The sequence below is a fragment of the Orcinus orca genome, chromosome 16 (assembly GCF_937001465.1).
Source record: "Orcinus orca chromosome 16, mOrcOrc1.1, whole genome shotgun sequence".
Taxonomy (NCBI): domain Eukaryota; kingdom Metazoa; phylum Chordata; class Mammalia; order Artiodactyla; family Delphinidae; genus Orcinus; species Orcinus orca.
The window spans coordinates 6,828,374-6,848,030 of record NC_064574.1 but is presented as its reverse complement, the minus strand read 5'-3'; the positions used below and the strand labels follow the sequence as shown (position 1 = coordinate 6,848,030).

At 47.3% G+C, this 19,657-nt stretch overlaps 1 protein-coding gene and 1 long non-coding RNA gene across 5 annotated transcripts in view; both read left to right on the top strand.

Moving 5' to 3' along the window:
* Positions 1-19,657, top strand: part of TFAP2C (transcription factor AP-2 gamma) — a 221,380-nt gene that overhangs the window by 117,144 nt on the left and 84,579 nt on the right. The window lies entirely within an intron of this gene.
* LOC125961374 (uncharacterized) lies at positions 1,876-17,074 on the top strand. Its single transcript, XR_007472020.1, has 2 exons — positions 1,876-16,049; positions 16,098-17,074. It is a non-coding gene; the product is annotated as an uncharacterized LOC125961374 (long non-coding RNA).

Below are 19,657 nucleotides of genomic sequence, written 5' to 3'. Positions count from 1 at the left end.
CACCACGCCAGCAGCAGGTAAGCTCTTGGGATCATGAATTGTCATGATTCCTGAGCAACATGGCTTTCTTCTCCCCAGAAGGCAAAGGCCCCAGCAAAGGCTGTTCCGTCTCTCTTCCCTCTAGGTCCCTCTTCCTTCCTGCATGCACTGCAAACGGGCCACGGACCTCACATGGCAGGATTCATCCAGTTCCCTACTCAGCCCTTGCTGGCCCCCCCAGCCCCACCCCCTGGCCACAGTGATTGGGCACTGAACAGAAGCTGGGCCAATCAAAGTGCTTCCCTTTCAAACTGGACGTGAGAGACAAAAACTCATCGTGCCCTCACAGTGCCTGGCCTGTGAGTCGCGCAAACCTGGGATAATTTACTTCTAGTCATCTATCTGGTCTCTGCTTGGCTGGGAGCTCCCTGAGGGCAGGGAGACCAATGTCATATTTGCCCCCGTGTGTCCAGTATAGGGCTCAGTGGGTGGTTAATTTGATGAATGAATGAATGAGGGGTTCTGCTTCCTACTCCTTTTCCATGGATGCTAAATCACTGCTTTCTCTCTGGAGACTGCAGCCTTTTCTTTCCATTCTTTCTTATTTATTTTTAACTTTTCATTAACGGAATATTTAAAACCTGAGAATAGGATAAGAAACTCCCATACACCTGTTCCAGCTTCAACAATTGTCATCATTCTGACTTTCTTTTCCCATATTTCCTTCCCTCTTTTATCAGGGGAGTGGGGATGGAGGTGCTGGAATATTTTACACTTGATATTAGCCAAAAGGCCGAGAAGCGATTGCTGGAATATTTTAAAGCAAATCCCAGACATTGAATCATTTCACCCCAAAATACTTCTGTATGTGTCCTTAACGGATAAGTATTTTTTCAAATAACCGTAATTCCACCATCACACTTAACTAAAACAATCATAATTTCTCAATATCACATAATATCCAGTCTACGTTCAGATTTCCCCCATTATCTCAAAAACTCCTTTTACAGGAGGTTTGCTCAAATCCTGCCAAGGTCCATTCACGCTGAGGTTTATCAGTTGAGACTCTGTGGTCTCAAGTGACCGAAACCAAGTTCAAACCAGCTGAAACCAGGAAGGGGAATTTGTTAGCTTCTGTAAGGAAACTGAGATATGGGAAGTTAAGGGGCACCAGGGGTACTGGATCTAGAACCCAATCCAGTCAGGGCTGTTTCTGTTGCCCCTGCTTCTCTTGGCCTGTATTTATTTTCTCAGACTGTTCCAGAGGAGCTGAGATCATGACCTGAGGCCGTTGCTTGCATACATTCTTTGTTTTGTGAGGACAGAAATTAGTTTTCCTCTCTCCAGGCCTGATGGAAAGTCAAGGGTTTTGATAGGCTCAGCTTCTGTCCAGTGCCCACAGTGTATGTCTGTGTTGGTTATTATCATGGTTGTGGTTGTTGATATATTTAGGAGCATTTCGTAAGCTTTGGGAAATTAAGGAGCACAGGTCTGGTGTTAGGTGAACTGGGTTTAAGAACTTCCCTTAAATTTTGCAATACTGAATTTTCTCATCTACAAAAGGAATCAAAAAGACTCACCTTGTTGAGTCGCCATCAAGGTTAAAGGGAATAATATAGACAAAGTCCCCGGCACATGTTAAGCCACTGTATTATCACCCCCTGCTGCAGACGGGGAAACTGAGGCCCTCAGTTCAGGAGAGATGCCCAGGGAGGTGTAGGCAGTTCCACATCCTCAGCTCCAGCCCTGGAGCCTTCCATAGACGCCTTTTTTTTTTTTTGTCTTTCAACTATAATAACTGTTGTTGTTGTTTTTTTTTAACATCATTATTGGAGTATAATTGCTTTACAATGGTGTGTTAGTTTCTGCTGTATAACAAAGTGAATCAGCTATACATATGTCCCCATATCCGCTCCCTCTTGCGTCTCCCTCCCATCCTCCCTATCCCACCTCTCTAGGTGGACACAAAGCACCGAGCTGATCTCCCTGTGCTATGCGGCTGCTTCCCACTAGCTATCTATTTTACATTTGGTAGTGTATATATGTCCATGCCACTCTCTCACTTCGTCCCAGCTTACCCTTCCCCCTCCCCGTGTCCTCAAGTCCATTCTCTACATCTGCGTCTTTATTCCTGTCCTGCCCCCTAGGTTCTTCAGAACCTTTTTTTTTTTTTTTAGATTCCATATATATGTGTTAGCATACGGTATTTGTTTTTCTCTTTCTGACTTACTTCACTCTATATGAGACAGACTCTAGGTCCATCCACCTCACTACAGATAACTCAATTTCGTTTCTTTTTACGGCTGAGTAATATTCCATTGTATATATGTACCACATCTTCTTTATCCATTCACGCTTTTGATTTACCACTTTCCCTGGGAAGTCACACCTCTGTCCTTCCCCTCCAAGTCCAATGCCTGCATCCACCCAGCCCAGCTCGAAAGCCCAGTTAGCCTTGACAGGTGTGAAGTCTTTGTTTTTGCTACATTTTTCCCCCTACAACCTTCAACTTTGCCTTTGTCTGAGCAGAACAGCCGTGAAGGCAGAGAATTTGCTGGGCTTCTCCCACCTTGCCTCTCTGCCAGGTGTTGCCTCCCGTCAAGCAAAGCCTCCGCTGTTATCTTTTCAGCCAGAGGCTGTGGAGGCAGCCAGGTGTGGGTCAAGGACTCAGGCTTTAAAACGCCAGGTCTGAGCTCTCACTGGTTTTCTTTGCCCTGATTTTCTGGTCTGGGGACAAGAGCCTCTGGGTTTGAGCCCAACTAGCTGACTCCGTTTGCCTTTTCGAACAGGGAGGCTGAGGGTCCGGGGTTCTTAAGCCCGACTGCAGAGACACAGATTCTTTCTTGTTGTCTTCATTCCATCAGCTTTGAGGGGGAGGCGCTGTGCAGTCACCTGGCCGTGACCTCTGCCAAGCAGCCACCTCAGGCTCTGAGAGGCATGGAGGGAGGGTCAGGAATGCCAGCCTTGTCCACCACCAGCTCACACACGTCTGGAAAGCAAAGGCTCTGCCTGCTTTGGGGGAGACACTGAGGGCAGAAGAAACTTCTAGGGGCCTCCTTTTGCCCTGTTACTTTTAACAGAAGAGTCAGGTCACTGAAGTTAGACTGCTTGCAATCAAACTCTCATTTTCTTCCATCCTGTGCTGGTTAAGTGACCCCGGCCAAGAAATTTATCCTCATCAGGCCTCAGATTCCTTCTCTGTAAATTGGGGGCAATGGTAGTGTCTTCCTAACAGGGTTGTCATGAGAGTGAAATGAGCGAACGCACGGTGCACACTCAGCAAACGTCAGCGGTCACTAATCACATCGTAGGGCCCGTGTGAACTGGCCTGTCCTCCCCGCTGGCCCTGTCCCTCACTGCTGCAGCCACACTGGCCTTTCTTCCCTTTCTGACACATACCAGGCTTGTGCCAGCCTCAGGGCTTTCCCCCTTGCTGGTTCCTCCTGGGAAGAGTTCCCCAGATCTTTGCCAGGCAGGCACTCACCTTCTCCTTGTCTCAGGTCAGAGGTCACCTCTTCCAGGAGGCCTTCGCCCACCCCCAGCCTTGACACTTTCTCTCTCACGACCTTGTTTTATTTTCTTTGTAAACTTTATCCCCTCTTGAAATTATTCAGTGTATTTATCCCTTTGCTTGTGTATTTTCCGATCCACCCCAGCAGAGAAAATTTCCATTTTCAGGAGCACTATGCATACCCCTGAGTGCCTGGAAGAGTGGCAGCATACAGTAAGTGGTCGGTAACTGACTGTGGAATGAATGCATGGATAGCTGTATAGAATCTCAGCTTAAATACATGCAATCAAGGCTGATGCTGCTTCAGCTTTACTGTATTATGTGCCTGGCAGTCTGAGAAGCCCTTTGTAAATGTTTCTTCTTCTTTTTTTAAAAAAATTAATTAATTTATTTATATTTTGTCTACATTGGGTCTTTGCTGCTGTGCGTGGGCTTTCCCTAGTTGAGGCGGGTGAGGGCTACTGTTCGCTGCGGTGCCTGGGCTTTTCATTGCGGTGGCTTCTCTTGTTGTGGAGCATGGGCTTTAGGCGCGTGGGCTTCAGTAGTTGTGGTGCATGGGCCCAGTAGTTGTGGCTCGTGGGCTTAGCTGCTCCGCAGCACGTGGGATCTTCCCAGACCAGGGCTTGAACCCATGTCCCCTGCATTGGCAGGTGGACTCTCAACCACTGCGCCACCAGGGAAGCCCCTGTTTCTTCTGATTTTAAAAGACTCTTTAAAACTTTCTTCATGGGCCGAGTGTCTAGTGAAGAAGTCTGCTCTGGAGGAAGGTCACTTTATAGAAACACAGATTAAATAATCATAAAATCCAATGACAGATGACAGATAGTTTTTAATATTAATAAAAAAAAAATCTCGGACTTCCCTGGTGGCACAGTGGTTAAGAATCCACCTGCCAATGCAGGGGACACGGGTTCGAGCCCTGGTCCAGGAAGATCCCACATCCCGCGGAGCAACTGAGCCCGTGTGCCACAACTACTGAGCCTGCACTCTAGAGCCCGTGCTCTGCAACAGGAGAAGCCACCGCAGTGAGAAGCCCACACACCGCAACGAGGAGTAGCCCCTACTTGCCACTAGAGGAAAGCCCACGCGCAGCAACAAAGACCCGATGCAGCCAAAAAAAAGAGTGTTTGCGTATCCCCATGAGAACAACAATGCTAATGCATCTTGTCTAAAGCACGCTTTTATTCTTCACTAATTATATTCACATCCAAAGTCACGTGTGAGCCCCTGTGTATAGGTGATGTGTACGTGGGATGGACATCTCTGTCCCTATTTCACAGGCAGGAAAACTGAGGGTCAGAGCAGAGATGGGTCTGCTCAGCGTTCTGGGGCATATATGGTTGCCACACTTTAGAAAGGTCTTGGCCGGGACCCTACCCCTCTGGGGAGCCTCCCTGGACCAGCCTCGGTCAGCCGCTGGTCCTCCATCACACTGCCGACACGTTCCCCATCTGAGCATCCCCAGTCACGGTTGCTCACTGCATTGTCTCTCCCGCTGGACCTGTGTGGTGGCCACCAGACCAGTGGTTCTCAGCCAGGGGCAATTTTGCTTCCACCTCCAGGGGACATTTGGCAGTGTCTGGAGACATTTGCGGTTGTCACAACTGGAGGATTGGGACACTACTGGCATCTAGAAAAGCTGCTAAAGACTCGATAATACGCAGGGCAGCCTCCACAGCAAAGAAGTATTTGGCCCAAATGTCAATAGTGCCTGCTCTAGACACAGCAGCTGTTAAGCACTTGAGATGTGGCTGGACCAAATGAAGACACCAGATTTCAAAGACTTAGTATGAAAATAAGAATGTAAAATATCCCATTAATAAGTTAAAAATGTTGACTACCTGTGGAATGATATTTTGGATATATTGTGTTAAAATAGATGGCAAAAATTAATTCTACCTATTTTAAAAAATGATTTTAATTGTAGCTACTAAAAAATGTTAAATCGCATATATGGTTCACATTACATTTTGAATGGGCAGCGCTGTGCTAGACGGTACATGCCATTTGAGCAGGGGTCTGTCTGCATCTCTCTGGGTTTGCTCATCGTTGTAAATGCAACACTAAGCAGAGAGCTGACACATGCTGGGTGCTTGGTAGATAGTTGTGGGAGAAGGGAGGAAGGAAGGAAGGGAAGAAGGAAGAAAGGGAGGGTCAACACCCCCAGGAGCTGCCCTGCTAGGACCCCCAAGAACCCATTGGTGAGCCCAGAATTCTCCCTCCAAATCCGGTATTTAAGGCAGCTGCCAAGGAGAGCTGCTTCCTTCTAGAAGGTGCCCTGGATGCCCACTGTCCCTGGTTCCCTGGCCTGGCCCTCCTCTGGGTCTTCTCGCCCTGTTTCCTCCCACTCGACCTGGCCGACAGTAATCTTGGGTGAGTCACTTAATCCCTTGTTTTGTAGCTTCTCCCCTTGCAACCTGCCCCCCTTCTGGTCCCCATCAGCAGGAGGTTCACTTAGATTTTTAGAGCTATCTGTCTGAGCCAGGATCCTCTGGGTTCTACATCCAGACAACAGGGAAGCAGTCGCAGGCTTTCTGTGACTTTAATTATCTCTAGCAAATGGGTTGATCATCCCCACAGGAAAAAGCTATGAGCCCCAGAACACGTATTTGGAAACGTCTGTCCTGTCCTGATAATGGGCTTTCTGAGAATACGGCTAATTCTTCATCATTACACAACACGGAGGTGATTGAGCAAGTGTCAGCCGCAGTGAACGCCAGCTGGATTTGACTGGATTCTGTCCCCAAATATTAAAAACAGTTCAGTTTTCTTCTCAGCCCTCTAAAGATTTGTGGATGGCCTGGGCATGGCATTGCGGGACGACTGACTCTAGGTGGCATCGGGAGAGGATGTCCAGAGGGGATCTATTTTAATCAGGAACACCAAGTCGCTACACGATTGGCAACACCTACCAGCCTGGCCTGGAAATTGGAATTTACAGGCAAAAATGACAAGTCTGTTTTCATCTAAATGTTCCTGGGATTTTTTTTTCCCCTTTAAAAAAAAAAAGTCTGACTGTGAGAGAAAACATGCCCATGAAATGGCAAAATGTAGGAAAATACAAAGAAAAAATAAAACTTACCCAGAATCCCATGACCCAATGATTATCACTGCAAACATGATATCTTTCAGCCTTCTCTTGTACATAAATATTCATAATTTATTGTGTATAGTATTTTCCAATATTGTTATCAAACGGCCTGTGCCAGTTGAAACGTTTTTTTTTTTGCTGTATATCAAGAACATTTTGTCACATCTCATGCAATAGTCGACATCAATTTAAATGACTGCAGAGCCCTTCACTAGGAAAGCAAACCAACACCGACTTAAACAACTCCCCAATATTTAGGCTGATTCCAACTTTTTGCTATTGTAAATAACTCTACAATGGACATCCTTGTACATAAATCTTTGCACACATCTCTGATTATTTCCTTAGGGTAAATTCCTAGAAGAAAAATTACTGGTGAAATGATTCACACATAGTAAGACTTTTTTTTAAATTTAAAGCACCCTTATTTTTATTTTATTTTTAAAATTTATTTATTTATTTATTTTTGGCTGTGTTGGGTCTTCGTTGCTGTGCACAGGCTTTCTCTAGTTGCGGCGAGCGGGGGCTACTCCTCGTTGCGGTGCACGGGCTTCTCATTGCAGTGGCTTCTCTTGTCGCGGAGCACGCGCTCTAGGCACGTGGGCTTCAGTAGTTGCGGCACACGGGCTCTAGAGCACAGGCTCAGTAGTTGTGGCGCATGGGCTTAGTTGTCCCGCGACATGTGGGATCTTCCCGGACCAGGGCTCGAACCTGTGTCCCCTGCATTGGCAGGCGGATTCTTAACCACTGCGCCATCAGGGAAGTCCCCGTAGTAAGACTTTTGATAAGTACTGTCATGTTAGTCCGGAAAGTTTATGATAAATAACATTTCCTATAGCAATAGAGTCTTTTCTTTCCCACTCCCCTGCAACTTTGCCAGTCCTGGTAGATACCAATTGAAATGCAGAAAAAATAAATAAATAAATAATTCTTCTGCCTCGAGAAGAACACTGTTAACAATTTGGTGAATGTTTTTTCCAGACTGTTTTTTGTGCACATATGTTTATAGATATCTGTGTGTTTTTCAGATCTGGAATGATGTATACATAGTGTTTTGTACCCTGATTTTTGAATTCAGTATACTGTCCTTATCTTTTATGAAACATCCTTCTTTTCCTTGACTCCATCCTATTATACTGGAAATCTGTACTGTAGCATCCCTCAGCAATTCCTTGATGCTGAACGTATAGACTGCTTCCGACTTTTCCCATATAAATGGTATGGGAGTAAATTTCCTTCATTATCCATAGTTTCTAAATAATTCCTTAGAAACAGAAAATGCTAGAACAAAAACAATGCACCTTGTAAGGATTTTAATATATGTTACAAAACTCAGAAAGACCAAGGCCATCTTCCCTCCAGTAATCTGAGAGTTGCATCACTGTCTTTTTCTGTTCTTTTTTAACATTGCTACTCTGAACGGCATGAAAAGTTATCTCATTATAGTTTTCACTTGAATTGCTTTAACTGCTAATGAATTTAAACATTTCTCATAAGTGTATTGCCCATGTGCATTTCTACTTTTGAGATTTGGCTCTCATTTTTCTTTAGCCATTTTTACTGATCTGTGAGAGCTTTGTATATTTTGAGAGTCTTAATACTTTGTCATATATGTTGGAACTATTCTTCCTAGTTGTTATGTGTTTTTAAAATTTTATTAGTGGTGGTGTTTGATGTCCTGGAGTTTTTAATGTTTATGTTGAATCATTTTGTCTTTTCCTTTGTGGCGTCTTTTGGGGGAATGATTTTTAGGGCTCGTTGCCACAGTGGACAGTTAGACAGATATCCAGACTGAACTAGATGATGTCACACATGTACAGTGAATAAGATGGCCTTTGACTTTGGAGGAGCTGTGTCGATCACTTGGCAATGCAGCCGGTCAGTCAAAAGCCCTCTGTCTTTCTTAATTTTTATTAGGAATCTGTCCCTAACTACGTAGCAGAAAGAGCACTGGGCAGAGTCAGGGCCGCTGACCTTGGGCCGTGCTGCTAACTCACCATGGAGCCGCCGTCCCCTCATTTGTAGAATGAAGGAATGATCAGGATCTTTTCCTTTCACCCCTAATTGATCATAGGATGACCTTAAACAGGGCCCTAAAAATCACTCCCCAGTGAAGCCTGTTTTAGGCATATAAAGCCAGACCCCCCAAAGAAAGATAAAATGATGACATCATATAAACATTCAAAATTCCTGGATGTCAAGAAAGACCACAAGTACAATGAAAAGAGAAAGAACAAGCTAGGAAAAATATTTTCAACCATTACATCATTAGCTCTCCCCGACCCGGCCAATGGACAGATAATTCCTGCTCTTCCTCGCTCAGAGGGTGGGGGAGGGTGAAAGGAGCCCGGCACACTGCAGGGCTCAATGCAGGCTTCTTATTCTCATGAAGGAATGAACGAATCAATGATGAAACCTGCATCCTAGGCGGTGTGTGCGCCTTCCTTTAAATTGAACGGAGATGGAACGCCTGGGCCGGGGAAGGAAGTGGTTTCACTTCTGTTGTTTCCTGCGGGGGTCACTGCAGAACCTCTGAGCTCATCTGGAAAATGGGTTTAGAACTGTTTACTCCCTCAGTTCCAGCCTCCTCCCTCCCAAGGGATGTCAGTTGGATGAATCAGAGCATAGGTATTTTGGCCCAGCCATTGTTTTGACAATAGGAATGATTAAACTGATAGTTTATTTATATTACTCTCATCGTTTGCACCCACATGTCCAGAAGAGCTTTGTTCATAGGTGTACACAAGAAGGGGACTTTCTGCAAAGTCAGAAACCGGTTGTGGGAAGAAAATGGGGGCATCGTCGAGGCAAAGGAGCTTTTATTTTTTTCACAGGGTTCCTTTTCACTTTAAACTGGTTCTGTTCTGCTCTTGTGTGGCCTGGAATGTCTGCTGAACTACAGGCCTGAGGAAGGACTTGAGTTGCAGCATGAAAGATTGGGTCAGATGTCAAGAGGGACTTCCTGGTTTATGAGATTGTGTGGGTAGAGGAAAGAGCGAAGGAGGAAAGTCACACCACCTCCTTCCCTGTGAGTAAGAGGCGGTTAGCTTGGAGACACTCCAGTGCCTGTGGGTGAGACCCTCTCCCCACCTTCCCAGAGACCTGGGAAGCAGCAGTGGAGACAAAGCACAGCCCTGCTGGGAGGTTCCTGAGAGAAAATGCAGCACCTCCCTCCCATTTCACAGGTGGAGAAACCAAGGCAGGACCGTGCAACAAATATTTACCAAGGACCTCCCGTGTGCCGGGACTGTTCTGAGCACTAGGGGTATAGCAGTAAGTGAGATAGATGACTAGCAAGCAAGGTCAGGGACACAGAGTTAGATGTTGGGGAGTGATGGGGCTGGACTGGGACAGGAAGTAATGGGAGAGGAGGGGTGGAAAGCATCCTTAAAGGAGTGGTCGCGGTAATGCAAAATGAACTGACTCACCAAGATCTCACGGAGATACAGTCAGAGTCTGGTTTCCTGACTCTTAGTCAATGGCTCCTCTGGCTCCTCCAGGGTGTTTTGGTTGCAAGTGACAGAAAACTCAACTCAAAAAAGGCTTATGCCCAAAGAAAATTGAGTGACTAAAAAATCTGAGGGTAGATCAGGAATGTCTTGGTCCAGGTTCTCAAACAATGTCACCAAGCCCTGCCCTCTCTCCGTGTGTCTGCCTCTTCCATGGGGGTTTTAGTTCTCAGGCTCCTTGTGGGAGCAAGATGACTCCAGCAGCTCCAGGCCTGCATCCTGGGAGTCAGGCTCAGCAGGACGGGTTGCTTCTCCTTCCCTAGCAATTTGAACGAAAGTTCTGGGCCTGACTCCCTCGGCCAGTTTTGGGCCACAGACCAATTTCTGAACTGCTGGCAGTGGCTTAGGGGACATTCTGCACCAATTGTCCGGGCCTGGGTCACAGGCCCACCCAGGAGCACTGGGCTGAGAGAAGGGAGAATGTGTTCCCAGGTGAATTCTGAGCATTGTTGGCAAAAGGAGGAGGATGGATTCAGGCCAGCCCAAATCCCGCCATGACAGCGATGTCATCCTGCTGTCCACGCGGTAGCCCCACCAGCCACTTCCCCAGGCTGTATTGGTCGCTGACCGTTTGCTTCCATCTCTGTTTCCCAGAGCTCAGCCTTCAGGATATAGAAGATACTTTTCTTTTTTTCAGTCCTCCAGGATCTTGCAATGTACTTGAGGAAACAAATCCTATATCCTTATTTTCATCCTGTCTTTTTGTGGTTTGCTAATGACATGAACTTTCTGTCCACAAAGGGAAGGATGTCTGTGGGCTGAAGGAGTCAAGTCAGGCAAAGGGGGCTTCTAGTGCATTTCTAAGGGGGGGGTGTTGTATTGGGCAAGGGTTTGCAGAGGGTAAAATTCGACAGTGTGTGCAGGATGCCAGCTATGGTCAACTGCACACATAGCCATCTGATGATGGTTGGTTGTGATATATGGTTGGGATTTGTATAGTTCTTGTACCACTGGTACTTTACAAGATTATAAGGTAGGAACCAGACAAACGTGTATTTTAGTAGTCAAGTATTTACTCTAAATTTGTGCTCAAAACAAATATGTTATTAACTTATCAGACCTGGTTAATATGGACAGGGGTGAAGTGAAAATTAAAAAGCAGAAAGGAGGGGGAAGAGTCGATTTAAAGAAAGCTCCTAAATGGTTTGCAGAAATGGCGAAAAATATTGTAATGAGAATGAGTCAGGTCTGGGAAATGCTGGTCTAGAGCCTGGCTTCTGGGATCTTACTTGGATTCCAGCGTCAGACCCACCGTGCGTCCGCAATGCAATTTTGGGCAAATGGCTTCACCTTTCTGAACCTTCAGCTTTCTTACCTGTAGGATGGGGCTGAGACTGGGACCAGCTTCGTGGGCTGTGGCGGAACCCTTGAGACAGATAATGTGTGTGAAACACTTAGCGTGGTGTCCGACGCGAATGAAGGGTCATTCAGTTAGCTATCAGTAATCTGTTATTTTTCACAGGAAAGGGAGGGAAGGCAGCCCAGGTAGCAGGCAGGGCAGGAGCAAAGGCCCAGAGGTGGGAATGGACATGGCAGATTGGGGCCTGCTGTGCGTGTGGGATCTTGTAGAAGAACAGCAGGGGTGATTTGGGGTCCGGAGGGGAGGATGTACCATTTGAATGGAAACCCCAGAAGGTGAATAAGGCTCCTCTGGGGGTTGGGACTCACTGCTCCCTCCTGAATCTTTCCCCTCCCAGCTGACCACCGACCACTACCATCCTCCCTGTTCCAAGTCGAGAGCTGTCTGTGCAGGCAGGTCCTCAAGAACTGGGGTGGTGCTCCATAGAGCTAATCTATGTTGTTTATCTTTAACACACCATTAATCACAAATTAGCTGATTCTTTTGTGGCCATAAATTAATAGATTCCATTAGTAAACAGTCAATTACAGGATGATTACTTTTTCTCCCTGAACCTCGAGTTTTTTTATAGTTATTTGAGAGCATTTGATGCCGTCTTCTTCCCACTCCTGGTCTCCTTTCTGTGTTCTTGGTTCATTGGACCGGATCTTCCAAATGGACTGCAGAGGCTGTGGGTGGGTGGCGTGGATTCTCTCTGTAATGAGCTTGTAAGCAGCAGCCTGTTTGTTTTGCAGAAACAAAACTGACCGAGATTTATGTTGAAGAGAATTTTTATTTCCAACACAAACCAAAACAGCAAAGTTTCCATCTCCTTTTATTTCTGTGTATGCCATAGACATATTCTATTTGTGTTTTCTTCAATATCTTTCCTACTTATTGGGCCTCATTCTGGTAAACCCCTGATAATCTTTTTTTTTCTCTACTTATCCATCCATGCATCTTATCATCCATCCCAGTATCCATCCATCCATCAATCCTTCCATCCATCCATCCATCCATCCATCCATCCATCCCTCTAACCGTCCATCCCACCATCCGTCCATGCATGCCTCCATCCATGCCTCCATGCCTCCATCCATCCAACCATCCTTCCTTCTGTCTATATACATCCTTCTATCCTTGGCTGGAATTTCCAAGAGGGATACTGATCCCACTGTATCCATCTGCCGAGTCCTAAAGTATTCAAGTAGAGAGATGGAGTTAGTCTTTGGAACCCATAGCCATAAATCTACTACAGGGATAGCAAACCTAGTGCCCTCAGGGGGTAGGCAGGTACCTTAAATAACTAAAAGCAAAAAAATGTCCCAGGGCTTCAGTGAACTGTGGGGTTGTAGCTGTTCCTAAAGCCTTCCAATTCAAATTAAAAACAAAATGCAGTATCTTTAGACCTTAGGTTTGTGACTGTTGCCGTATCAGCCAGAATTCTTTGGTTGCAAGCAATAAAAACAGACTCTTCTAGTAGGCTGAATAATAGTCCCTGACAATCTCCATGCCCTAATCCCCAGAGCCTGTGTATATGGTATCTTACATGGTAAAAAGGACTTTACAGATGTGATTAAGAATTTTGAGATAGGCAGATTATTCTGGATTATCCAGGTGAGGCTGATGTCATCAGAAGGGAGGCAGGAGGGTCAGAGTCAGTGGTAGGAGATGTGAAGGTGGAAGCAGAGTTTGGGGTGATGCAGGGAAGGGACCATGAGTCAAGGAATGAAGGCAGCCTCCAGAAGCTGGAAGCGGCAAGGAAGTAGATTCTGCCACTTTCAGAAAGAATGCAGCCCTGCCATCGTTTGACTCTAGTCCAGTGACTGATCTTGGACTTCAAACCTCCAGAACCAGAGAATCATAAATGTGTGTTGTTTTAAGTCATGAAGTTGATGATAATTTGTTATAGCAGCCGCAGGAAACTCACCCACTAAAAAAACAAAACAAAACAAATTATTGAAAGGCCTTTTAGTAGCCTCCAGCTCCAACTCAGAACAGAAACTCAGGGGGCTTCCCTGGTGGTGCAGTGGTTGAGAGTCCGCCTGCCGATGCAGGGGACACGGGTTCGTGCCCCGGTCCGGGAGGATCCCACATGCTGCAGAGCGGCTGAGCCCGTGCTCCGCCAGGGGAGAGGCCACAACAGTGAGAGGCCCGCGTACCGAGGAAAAAAAAAAAGAACAGAAACTCAGGAAAGACCATAGTCAGGGAGAGTTCTGGGATTTTAGAGAGCAAATCTGAGGGATGATCCCTTGGGCACCTCTGCTGGGATAAAATCAGCATTTCCCATCCTTGTTTAAGGCTGCTCAAATTTCACATTCCTAGGAGAGGCTCTGATTGACTGAGCTTGGGTCACCTCAAACTGGCCGCCTCACTGGAATGGAGTACCCCAAAGCAAAACCAGGGCCACGCTTGAGTGACTTGTCCCTCCATGCCCAGTCAGCTCTGGCCAGAGATGGGGCCACAGACTATAGATATGGCGGTGGGGACCCCTCTACAAGGACGGGGGCCTGGGCAGATGCTCCAGCATGGCCTAAAATATTCCCAGCTCTATTCCATCCTTGGCAAGCCCAGCCTTGGGTGCCTTCTAGTTGGACATCTGAATTCTCAGCCTCCAGGAGGGCGATTCAATCCTTGTGACCTTAGCCTGCGGTCTCAGCCCCATGCTGATTCTTGCCGGGACTAAAGCACCCACCTCCTAACCAGGCCTGGTGTTGGGTCTTTTCTCTTCAGCCACCCACCTTTCCAGCACGGGTCCAGTTTTCTTAAATAGAAACATATTTAAATGGGGGTTTTCAGCCTCAACACTGCTGACATTTTGGGCTGGATCATTCTCTGTCCTGTGCACTGTAGGGTGTTTAGCAGCAACCCTGGCCTCTGCCTGTGAGATGCCAGTAACCTCCTCCTCCATATTCTGGCACCAAAAATGTCTCCAGACATTGTCAAGTATCAAGGGCAAAACCGGTCCCGGGTGAGAACCACTGGTTTGAAGCATTACTTCTGTCCCTATCCATCACCTCTGCCACCACCACCGGATCCAGGCCACCATTCTCTCATCTCAGCAACTACAGGAATCCTCTCCTTGGTCTTTCCATTCCCTCTTGACCCTTCCAGTCTATTCCCCATAACCAGCTGGAGAGAGATTTCCTAGAAAGCAAATCTGGTGTCCTGGCACTCCTTTGTCTAAAAAACGCTTCTGGAGTTCTCCAGAGGTCCTTGACAATGTCCCAACCACTCACCATGTTCTCTGAGATCTGCCGACTTCCCCAGCCTCGTACCCCAATACCTTTCTCCTTATTCTCTACGCTTCAACCATATCCCGAACTTCTACACATTCTTCCAATGGATTTCCCCACCCCTGGGCCTTTGCACTTGCTGTTTCCTTTGCCTGGAACACTCATCCTGCCACTCTTTGTTTGGTTAACAGTTACTCACCTTTGAGACCTGTTTCAGTTAGGAATGCTTTTGTTTAGTTGTAATGACACAAAAACAGACAGTCTGGAGGCAGTTGGTTTCTGGGTATTGGTTCTGTGACTCAGGGCTGTTATCTCTGGGATCCTCTTGGCCTTTCCCTCAGGGCCACAAGACCGTTGCCTGAGCTGCAGACATCCCATCCCTATTTAATGCAGGAAGAAGGAGGACAGTGGAGCCAACAGACTTCAGCTTGCATCTCATTAGTCACAATTGTCCCGTGGCAATCCATGCTGCAGCGGAGGCTGAGAAGGTAGGTGTTTAATTCTTGCAGCCTTGATAGAGGGAGTAAGTAAAGGAGAATGGAATTGAGAATGCTATCCATTAAGTGTTGTCTTAAATGTCACTTCCTCCTGGAAGCCTCCCCCGATTGCCTAGGTGAGGTCAGCTACTCCCATTATATGCTCTCCTAGCACCCTATACCTCTCCTTCATACCCTTATCACAACTATAATTTATTCATTTACTTGTGCATTTGATAATGGGCATCTGATTGTTTTCTTGGTCTGTGATTTAGTGAGTTCACTCCTATTTCTCTGGCCCAAGCATGGTGCCTGGTATACAGTAGGACCTCAATGATTATTTCTTTTTTTTTTTTTTTTGCGGTACGCGGGCCTCTCACTGTTGTGGCGTCTCTGGTTGTGGAGCACAGGCTCCAGACGCGCAGGCTTAGCGGCCATGGCTCACGGGCCCAGCCGCTCTGCGGCATGTGGGATCTTCCCGGACTGGGGCACGAACCCGTGTCCCCTGCATCGGCAGGCGGACTCTCAACCACTGTGCCACCAGGGAAGCCCACAATGACCATTTCTTGACTTCCTGCTGCCAAATAATTCCTGCTAGAGCACAGAGAGGCCCTGACCCTGTCCGGCCCAGGACTTTTGTTGCCTCTGAGCAGAAAGACAGCCTCTTTTCGTCATCAGCTTTCCCAGCAGTGGCTGGCCTTGTTTTGGCACGTTTTCTACCCAGCCTCAGTTTCTGGAGCAGGTCCACCTGTGTTTCAGTTGCACGTCTGTCGGCCACGTGCTGATAAGGAGCGGAAACTTGTATGCAGATCAGTTGTGAGATACGGCACTGGGAAAAGAGGCTGCTCCTGGTGGGGCTGCCCCTGGGCTCTGAGAGGATGCAGGTTCTGGGCTCTGGGAGGATGCAGGTTCTGGGCTCTGGGAGGATGCAGGTTCTGGGCTCTGGGAGAATGCAGGTTCTGAGTTTCCTGGGACAGCAGGCAGGGCCCTGCCTCCTCATCCTGTCCCACCTACCTGCCAGCTGGGACTTCTGGGTTTCCTTACTGTGCCCATTTATTGATCCGGTTGTTTACCGTGGGTTTTATATTTTTTTCCCATCAGACAAAGTAACATCACGTGTTCACACCGTGCATCTTTGTTGAGTGCCTGGTAATATGTGATTCTGCAGATACGGGGGAACACAAAACGGAGGCAGTTCTTGTACCCCTGGGGGCGGTAGTCTGGTTTGGCAGACAGACACTGGCGTCAGTCAAAGACATAAATAAATGTAAAACCACAACTACCGCCAGTCCTGGGAAAGAGGAAATGGTGCCGGAGGGCCCAGCGGAAGGACATCGCCCAGGGAGGTTAGAAGGGGCTTCCCGGAAGCTGTGATGACCACGTTCAGAGAGGAAGGAAAACAGGAGGACAGCAGGTGAAGGGGCCAGGAAGATGTGTTCCGGGTAGGGGGATCACATGGCAACGGCCCTGAGGGGCCAGCACGACAGGCTGAGAGTGGTTGTTTCCTGGGCTGCAGATGGAAATTCCCTTCTCAGTTAGTATCCAGGGGTTGGACACTGGCAGATCCGTGAATGCCATGGGTTCACCATTTATTGGCAACCTTCTGTGCCCCCCAGCCTGGTGCTATGCCCAGGGATCCCCAGATGAGCAAACGTCCCTACCATCCATAACTTTTCTCAAATGGACAGAAGGGGTGGGTGTACCTAACCATTGACAATAGGGAAGTCTGCTCTTGTTCAGACTTAAAGCTGTTTCCAGGCAGATGGCTCAGTCCGCCAGGTACCTTGGATGCTGGCTGTGGGCAAAGAACGTAGCTGATGCACCCCTGGGGCTCTTCCTACCGGGAGCAGGCCAACAGTTTCCCAGGCAGGGTGAGTTTTGAGTTTATTCAACATCCAAAAGATCAAATCAGAAAAGAAAAAAAAAAGGAAAAGGACAAGTTCTTTCAAGCCACATCCAACATAGGAAAAACAAACATTTCCTCTCCCTATGGATTTTCTGGTCAGTTGTGAATTTTAGTAATGCCACAAAAGGCTGACCCTTTTGGAGGAAGAGAGAAATTTCACGTTTGGTCACCAGAATTAAATGAAGAGAAGCCAGACTGGTGGATGTCCCAGTGCGGTATCTCATCCCGGGGGTCTTACTTAGTGTGTTCAAGTTGATTCACGTGGCTGCCACTGGAGAGCTTTCTTCTCGCCGTGACAGGCAGGACCCTGGGGGGCCTGGGGGGAGATTGGGAGCTTTGGGCACCTCCGTGGCGTGCTGGTTTTGTTTGTCCCTGCCTGTGTTCCTGGCACTTAAAAAAAGAAAAAAAATTTTTTTAAAAACCTGGTCATTTAATCTCTTTGGTTACAAATGTCTTTCATTTCTCCCAAAAGAAATGAAAACACACATTGCCATGTAATGATGTTTACTGGGAAAAAAAAAAAAAAGCCCCAAGTAAAATCAATAGACACAATCTGCATAAAATAGATCATTCAGCGACTTCCTTGTGAACTGTGCCCCTTAATCCCTGCCAGCAGCCCATGCACTTTGAGCTCTTTGGCATTTATTTGTTTTACTTTCTTGAAAGTGCACAAGTGGGGAGAGGCAGGTCCATAATCGTGCCGGGTGAATAGTGAGGACACATTCTCCGAATAGCTCATCAGAATAGCATCCATCAGTAGAAGTTTTTCTTCTCGGCTCATGGCAGTGGATCAAATATTTAAATGTGATTTTTAGACATAAAGGCACATGAAGAGATTTGTTTGATGAAGGAGGAGTGATTTAGAAAACTCTGCTCTAATGATGGGGAAGAATTTTCCACTGGGATGATAACTCACCTGCAACACATTTTGCCTGAAAACTTTATACCCCCTTCATGTTCCCCCAAGGAAAAGACCCCACTGGCCAGATTCTTTGTTGGGGGCCGGGGCTGGACCCCACCAGTGGGTTTGGGGACTGGGGTGCCCTTTGCCCTTTGCCCTGACAGCACCTGCCTCCCCATGGACGGTCCCCTTGGCAGCTCTCCGAGTTGAGTGCTGACAGCTCCGATTTGCCAGCGAGGTGGGGAGAAATCAGAAATGATCCATCCGCCTGCTCAGTGTAGTGGGAAAGGACCTGACAGGGCCTTCGGTCCGCTCTGGTGTCTCAGCAGCAGCAGGAAACACTAACGGGAGCAGACAGCTCGGGGCTAGGGCTGGCTGCACCAGAGTGGGGAGAAAGGAACGGGACAGGCTCTGATGAGGGCACATCAAGAGGATTCAGGTGAGACCCAAGAGGGCGGTGCCGCCAGAGCATCCTCTTGGGAGCTGGGCACCTGCCTCCCCTGGGTCGAGAGTTCCAAGAGAGGCATGACCCCAGGGGTGGTCTTTCAACTGCGGCTGGTAACCGCAGTGTAATTTGGGGTGGTCCCCCGATGGACATTTTTCATTTATAAAAATGCATATTGGTGAAAACACCGTTAGCGCTCCAAACCCATGATTTGGGGTTCTGGTTTTATTTTTTTCTAATAGAAATATCAATAATCTCTAATTGTGAAGGCTTTGCTGCAAGCCAGGCATGTTGCTAGGTAGGCATGTACGCTTGTATGAATCTATGTACACACATGCACATCTCTCTATATATATTCCTTTTAAGACCCTGAAGAGCCCTATGAAAGGTTACCAGCATCCCCACATTACAGATGAGGAAACCAATACCAAAGAGCTTAACTCTATTACTCAACACTCATCAGCCCAGTGGTTGATTTTTATAACCCGGTAATAATAAATCCTGCTTCTTTCTCCTTACAAATACCATCCCTGGAGGTGCTCAGAGGAAACCTGTTGATTAATCACTCTGTCAGCTCATGACCCTTGTGTTTTTTCAGTCCTTTTTCTTGAACCCATTCTATGATTTTGCTTATTTAAACCCCTGCTTATCATAGTTGTACTGGTTTCTACACCAGAGCAGAGCTCACGGTCCCTCTTCCAGAAAAGCCTGCTTTTCTACATTTAGGAAATAATGATGGAGGTAAAGCACAGGTGATTTGATCAATCATGGTTGAGAAAACAACATTTTACCGTCTGTGGGGTGAGTTCTAAAGCAACCGCATTCTCACTAATGTTTGAAACCTCAGGCAAGGCATCTGCAGTGAGGAAAGGAGTCCCTTCCCCTCAAAACGCTCTCTATAGAGTCTCAACTCCCAGCGCTCAGACTCTGCACAGGACGGAAGCGTCTTTCCCTCCTCTTCCTTTGGGATCAGCAATTGGCCCGTTCACACCCAAGACCTGTCTGGTAGCCCTGGAAAACAGGCCGTGCAACGCATGCGTGCACACACACACACACACCCCACTCTCGCCTCACACACGCATGTGCCCCCATTCTCACAGTGCCCTCAGGCACATGGACACACACATGCACACTCGCGCTCACACTCACTTGTAGTCATTGACACACCCACCCATACACGTGCACACACACAGATGCACTCAAAGTGGTGACCAGATGTGTGCATTTGGAATTCACAGTCAAAAACCTCGTGGGACTGCACGTG